The following is a 7,818-nucleotide window of genomic DNA, read 5'->3' on the forward strand; positions in this document are numbered from 1 at the left end:
ATGGTTGCTCCAGTAAAGAAACAACCAGGAGCTCACTTTAGAGGATGTCAGCTGTGAGGCAAATGGGTGTGGTTTGTGAGCCTTGCAGGCCAAACCTGGATCCCTGCTAGGTCAAATTTGACCTGTGGGCTGGAGGTTCCCCATCCCTCTCCTAGAGGCAAGTGCCACTGAATGCAATTGGTCTCATTCCCAGGTTAATGTGTATGAGACTGCAGCCCTGGGCTGCTTAAATCCAAGGAAAAACAATGGGATGCAAGCACTCTAAAGGTAAAGGTAAAGGGACCCCTGACCATCAGGTCCAGTCGTGGCCGACTCTGGGGTTGTGGCGCTCATCTTGCTTTATTGGCCGAGGGAGCCAGTGTGCAGCTTCCGGGTCATGTGGCCAGCATGACTAAGCCGCTTCTGGCGAACCAGAGCAGCGCACGGAAACGCTGTTTACCTTCCTGCCAAAGCGGTACCTATTTATCTACTTGCACTTTGACGTGCTTTTGAACTGCTAGGCTGGCAGGAGCAGGGACCGAGCAACGGGAGCTCACCCCATCGCGGGGATTTGAACCGCCAGCCTTCTGATTGGCAAGTCCTAGGCTCTGTGGTTTAACCCACAGCGCCACCCGTGTCCCAGGGGCAAGCACTCTAATTGCATGCAAAAGCACAGTTCCTGTCTGCCCACCCCCAAAGTGTTGTAAACTGTTTTTGTTAAGTGGAAAGCCCTCAAGAAAGTCTCTGTCTGTTTGTCTGAGACACACACACACACACACACAGAGAGAGAGAGAGAGAGAGAGAGAGAGAGAGAGAAAGAGGAGGAGGAGGAGGAGGAGGAGGAGGAGGAGGAGGAGGAGGAGAGAAAGCTGCATAGGGAACAATAAAACCCAAGTTCCCCTTGTTTATTTATGGTGATGAGAAATCCATTGACCCATGAGTCTTTGTTTTCAGGTCCGGGTAGATAACTTGGAGGTTGGGGAATTGAGCAAGTTATCAGGCTTCAATGGTATCAGAAAGCAGCTTCTCCTGTAAGAGCAATTAATACAACCTCTTCCAGATGGTCAAAGTCACTCATATGCTTGTGTCATGGGAAATGGACCAACCCCTGAGTTTATTAAAAATATTGGGAAAAGAAACTGGATTGTTCCTGCTTGCTAGTGACTTATAGGACCCTCCCCTTCACTGCCACAGTTTTTAGCTCTGCAAGGGATGAGAAAGAAAAGTTTGGGAAAGAAGGCTGATGAGAAGGCCAAGGGATTATTTGAGGTCCTTTTGAAATTGTTGCCATTAATCACACACCGTGAGCTATAGAGATCATGATCGAGAAAGGGTTTTGTAGCACCTTAAAGTCTATCAAATTTATGACGGCATAAGCTTTCGTGAACTAGAGGCAACATCTTCAGATTCATGAAAGGGTTATCCTTAGGTGTATGGTGTATGTATTATATAACATATATGGGTGTGTGTGTGGGGGACTGTAAACAGTGAGGTAAGGTCAAAAGGTCTGTCGCTTATCTGAAAATCATCTCTAATGCTACAATTGGATCTGGGGGGGGGGGAGAAACAAACCCAATTGGAGGGTCGTAAGAACATAAAAGAGCCTGCAAAGACTGAGACAGGTGGGCCATCCTTGGATAGAAGAAGGGAGGCCTAACAGGGGACAGGCAGCTCTTTTAGCTGAAGGACGCCCTTCTCCCCTGAAACTCTAGTATTGCACCCTAGTGTCCTCCTTGACCTACGTTCCAGAGTGCTGCAACCCAAGGACAGCATTTTTCTTAAGGTCAAGCAAACATTTCTCTCAGCAAACTCTACTCTCCCCATTAATCTCAGGAAGGATCAGTTTCAAGTTGACTTCCTTGTTGTTGAAATCTGGCTCATTCTACTGCTTTCCCACATCTCTTCTGGATCAAGTTCCCTTTCAAAATAGCGCTCTCTCTCTCTCTCATGCAGTCCTTATGTCATTGAGGTTTAGTGGCTCTCATTAGCATGGCATCTCAGCAACAAAATGGTGACAAGTCTTCAGAAGAATCCAAACTTTGAAATTAGCAACATTTGTAACTCCAAGGGGGCTTTAATTTAAGGGAAGGGTCACTATGAAGCTTAGTCCTTGAATCTCTCTTGGTGACGTAGGAGGAAATCTTTTTCTGCTCTTCAACACGTGCCACCTAGAGCCAGAAGATTTCTAGGATGGCCTGAGCTAGGATTCCAAATACTAAAATACTGTGATCAATTAGATGGGCTTAAGCCAGGCATGGCCAAACTTGGCCCTCCAGATGTTTTCGGACTACAATTCCTATCATCCATGACTACTGGTCCTGTTAGCTAGGGATGATGGGAGTTGTAGTCCCAAAACATCTGGAGGGCCAAGTTTGGCCATGCGTGGATTAAGCAATTGATTTGGGCCTGGCTTAAGCCTTATGAATCAGTTGTTTATTTATTTAAAAACATAGGCTGCTTTAAAGAGTGGAAATCTCTCTCAAGGTGGCTTCCGCAATAAGAGAATAGGATACATTTGGAATGCTGAAATCATGAACCAAGTTTGGAGAACAGATGTTTAAAGGAGACAGATGATGGATCTTATTATTACTATAGAGTTGTTATTTAAATTTGGAAGTGTGACTCTTTTTGGAATATCAACATTGTTTCCAAATTGTTTTCTGTGACAATAGACTCTAAACACACACACTTCATCTGCATCTGTTTCCACATCCAAAGATATGGATATAGATATATAGTTGACATATCTATCTATCATCTATCTCTATCTATCTATCTATCTATCTATCTATCTATCTATCTATCTATCATCTATCTATCTATCTATCTATCATCTATCTCTATCTATCATCTATCTATCTATCTATCTATCTATCTATCTATCTATCATCTATCTATCTATCTATCTATCTATCTATCTATCTATATCTATCATCTATCTATCATCTATATCTATCTATCTATCTATCTATCTATCTATCTATCTATCTATCATCTATCTATCTATCTATCTATCTATCTATCTATCTATATCTATCTATCTATCTATCATCTCTATCTCTCTATCTCTCTATCTATCTATCTATCTATCTATCATCTATCTATCTATCTATCTATCATCTCTATCTATCTATCTATCTATCTATCTATCTATCTATCTATCTATCATCTATCATCTATCATCTATCATCTATCATCTATCATCTATCATCTATCATCTATCATCTATCTATCTATCTATCTATCTATCTATCTATCTATGTATATTTATCATCATCTATCTATCTCTATATATAATCTATCTATCATCTCTTTCTCTTTCTATCATCTATCTACCATCTATCTTTTTGGCATCTGTCGTGTGTGTGTGTGTGTGTGTGTAGGGGATAGCTAAACCACTCGTGATGTCCCTAAAATTGTATTAGTGACCCTTAAAAAAAAAAAAGCCCATTCTATTGGATTTTACTCTTAATCAATTGGACTACAGCCATTGGTGACCATCATGGATATGAGTCAACCAAAAGTTATAGGCATAGAGTTGAAGCAACATTTTGGAATTGCTGAACCCTTTGGAAGGATTGTCTTACTCTGTTGGTAAGGTAAACCAGTATTTAGACTAGATTAAATGGAGAGGTGAGGGGGAAAAGCCATTTCAATAAAACAGGGGGAGCAAGGAGTGGGATGGGGTAGAGCACTTTAAGATCATAGGAACCAGAAGCTGGGATTCCCTTCTGGGAAATCTTCCCAGGCCAGATCACAGTGGCCAGCAGGGTCAGAAGCAAAAGTGGTGGAGCAAAGAGTGTGAATTTTGCTGTTGTTCAAGAGGTTTGGGTCTACACACACATATCCCTGTTCTTTATCCAGGCAAGCAAGAAGCATAATCAGACTTGAAGGACATGTTCCTGTGGGATGTGAAACACAAGAGCAGTCAAGTACAACATTCCTAGAGTGTACATGTTTACACATGGAGAGGGATGTTTGTCCAGCCAGCAGGTAAACTTCCTGTTTCCCTCTGGGCTGAGACAGACTTCCTCTACATGTGACTAGAGGTGGGTGTGGCCTCACCTGTGCAGGTAATGATAAAAGCACAGGGCAGGGCAGCCATCTCTCTCTTCCATCTCTCTTCCATCTCTCTTTCACCACATGCATCGAAGAAGCAACATCTCTCCTGAGTGAAAGATGCCCTCTTGGCTCCCAGCCAAGAGAGGACAAAGGGACTATCTTCCTATAAGATAGATTCCAAGTGTATGTTACTTCATTAAGCCTAAGTCTGCCTTCTGGGATCTGATTGTGAACAGGATGTGAGTAAACTCTTTTTATACTTTTGTAAAAGACTGTGTCATCTCTTCTATTTTATGAGGGAATAAGGGGAAATTACCAGAATAGTAGTTATAGAGGTTTTAGAGAGCCTGAGCAAATGCTGCCATTGCAAACTTAAAATAAATAATAATAATAATAATAATAAATTTTATTTATATCCCGCCCTCCACAGCCGAAGCCGGGCTCAGGGCGGCTAACAACAATAAAACAGTACAAAAGTTTTACTCTGCTGAAATTGGGAAACTTGTTAACACAAGTTGGATAAGGATATAATCAGACAATATCTCCTCTCCTTCATCCCTGAACATTCCCACAGTTCCAACCAGGCAAGAAACACTCTAGGGGAGTACAACGCTGGGCCAATGAAGGGTAACATAGAGAGTGTTCTGAGGGCCAGATAGAGAGGCCTGATTTGGCCCTACAGGACCTTCCCTATCCTTGGCCTACCACGACCAGCAGCAACTCTTTGTGGTTTCCAGGCAAGAGTCTCTCCCAGCCTTGCCTGAACCGGGGAGTGGGACTATTTGCATAAAGCAGGCATTGGGAAGGTCTCTGGATGTTGCTGAACCACAATTCCCCTCACCCCTGGCCATTGGCCATGCATACTGGGGCTGACGGGAATCCAACATGAATGCAATGGATTCAAGTTATAAGGAAGGAGATCTAAATATCAGGAAGAACTTTCCCACAGTAATTGTTGTTCTGTGGTGGAACAGCCTCCCTCGGAAGGTGGTGGATATTTTGAAGCAGAGGTTTGGACGGCCACCTGTCATGGGGTGCTTTGGTTGAAATTCCTGCTTGCAGCGGGTTGGACTAGATGACCCTCAGTGTCTCCTCCAACTCTGCCATTCTCTGTTTCTAACATGTTGTGGCTATGGAGGGGTGGGGGATCCTCACTCCTGCCTGGACTTTTCTCCTTCTGCTTCCCTCACCTGCGCTCTGAAGTGGTACAGTCCTCCCTCTGCCACCTGGGGAGGACTCTACCACCTCTTAGCTTTGTAGCGGGGAAGATCCAGGCTTGGACGGAAACGTTGACCCCCCCAATTCCCTCAGTTTACCCCTTCTGATGCAGGTTCCCTTTCTCCTCTCTCTCTTCCAGTTAGCGGTGGTGGTGATGATTTTAAAAGCATGCGATGATCTAAGCCCTAATCCTAATATGATGCATCATTTAGACAGGATAACGATGCCACCTCGTCGAGGCCGGCCTCTTTACACAAGCCATTTGCTGCATCGCGGAGTCATCAGGGCCTTGATGGATGGCCAGGGCGGGAACGTCTTCTGCTGCCTGCCCCTCCCTCCCTCCCTCCCTCCCTCCCTCTCTTTCCCCGACCCAGCCCTCGAAGAATGCGGGCGGCCCGAGCCGTCGGGGCTTCTCGGAGCGCAGGGCGGGCGGGAGCGGGATTTATAGTCTGTATATCTTTGCTGGCTCCAGATCCCGGCGCGGTAATGGATGGGTCTCTTCTTGGACGAAGGCGAGCCAGGCGAGGCGCTGCCCGGCCAGCCGGCCTTGTATGGTGCTGCGCTCTTGTCTCGCCCTTAATCCGCCCGGCAGGCCATAAACTTCTCGGGCTTAAAGGCGCGGCGCGATAACAGGCCGCTTTTATGGATGGAGAGAGAAAGAGAGAGAGAGAAAGAAGGAGGGAGGGAGGAAAAAAAAGCGGGGCCTTCCAGCCCCCTCCCTCTTCTATAAGGACCCCCCGCCTCCACCCAGCAGCAGCCATTAGGGCCAATATTGACATTTTGCTGTGTATAAACTGCGGGCTTGTTTGGTCATAAAAGCTCGAGTGGGTGAAAAAGGGCTTAAAATACTCCCAAAAACCTCAGCGTGATGGTGGTGCAGGGAGGCAGGCAGTCCCTCTTTGCCGCCAATATCTTTCTTTCTTTCTTTCTTTCTTTCTTTCTTTCTTTCTTTCTTTCTTTCTTTCTTTCTTTCTTTCTTTCTTTCTTTCTTTCTTCCTTCCTTCCTTCCTTCCTTCCTTCCTTCCTTCCTTCCTTCCTTCCTTCCTTCCTTCCTCCCTCCCTCCCTCCCTCCCTCCCTCACCGCGCCGTCCCTTAAATGGGAGTAGACTAACCCAAACTGAACTCCGAAATGTTTCATAGAAACACAGAGAGGGTCGGGCCTCCTCGGAGCCGCCCTCCCGCCCCCAGCGCCAGCCTCATTCCCGGTTTCCCGTCCAGTCCTTCACTGGAACCAGTTAAGTCTCCTTCGACCACCCAGTGGGGACCCTCAGCTTCATCCCGGGCATCTTTGCTCAGATGCACAGGGGTCCTTACCCCCTTTCAAGTGGTGGTGGTGCGAGGGCGACCAGGGATACAGCCAGCCTTACTTCACAGCAGGCAGCGTTAAAATCCTATCACAGTGGTACCTCGGGTTACAGACGCTTCAGGTTACAGCTCCGCTAACCCAGAAATAGTACCTCGGGTTAAGAACTTTGCTTCAGGATGAGAACAGAAATCGTGCTCCGGCGGCGCAGCGGCAGCAGGAGGCCCCATTAGCTAAAGTGGTGCTTCAGGTTAAGAACAGTTTCAGGTTAAGAACGGACCTCCGGAGCGAATTAAGTACTTAACCCGAGGTACCACTGTATTAGTCCCCTCGAGATTCAGGACTCATCGCGTGCTCAAGTCTTTCCCACCAGAGGGAAAGGATTGAAGAGCGCTTTCCCGTTCACAGAAACCACTGCCCCACTATCCGATTTCCTAGCGCGCGCGCGTCTTCTGAGAATACTCCCCATTAAACACAATGGGACTTACTCCTAGGAGAGTGTGCGCAGGATGGCAACCTTCGTCAGGCTCGCTCGGATAGAAATCCCGCGTATTGTGGTCCTTTCCCCCAAGGAGCGGCTATTTGCTTTGAGCAGGTTGCCAAACACCCTTCAAGGTGTTTAGGGACAACGATGTTGCGCATCAACTGATTTGTTGTCTCGGATTTCTGACCTGGGAAACAGTTTGAAGCAGCCTCCGGGGCTCGGATGCATTTGGATAGAATAAACGGTTGCCTCTTTGGAAATCGCCCAGAAAAGCAAGCATAGGCTGTGAGCCGCAATGTGAACATAAGAGCCGTCCTGACTCGAAATGACTGCGTTATAGTTGGCTTGCCAGCATCCCTAGGACTCGAGCTTTTGTTCCCTGCCTCAGTTTCCCGACTGAGGAAGCACACGTTTTAAGGGAGATATTGTTGAATGTCTTGAGCAGGCGCTTCTATATACCCCGCATCATAAAAAAGGGGGGCGACAGTGAATTTCTGTAAGATATTTCAAGTACCCGCTACGGTTTCACCCCCCGGATCTGAAATATCGTAAATCACGAGACTCTTGATCTCAGGGTTGTGGGTTCAGGCTTCACGTTGGGCAAAAGATTCCTGCATTGTAAGGGGTTGGACTAGATGACCCTCGTGACCCTTCCTACTCAACAATTCTATTATTCTATTCATGTTTCTTCGAAGGCAGTCCTTATATGCGAGATTACAAGTCTGTTTTCTTTTTTGTTCGTCCGCAAGAAATACAAAAGAAACAAACAAAC

The sequence above is a fragment of the Podarcis muralis genome, chromosome 3 (genome assembly GCF_964188315.1).
Source record: "Podarcis muralis chromosome 3, rPodMur119.hap1.1, whole genome shotgun sequence".
NCBI lineage: Eukaryota > Metazoa > Chordata > Lepidosauria > Squamata > Lacertidae > Podarcis > Podarcis muralis.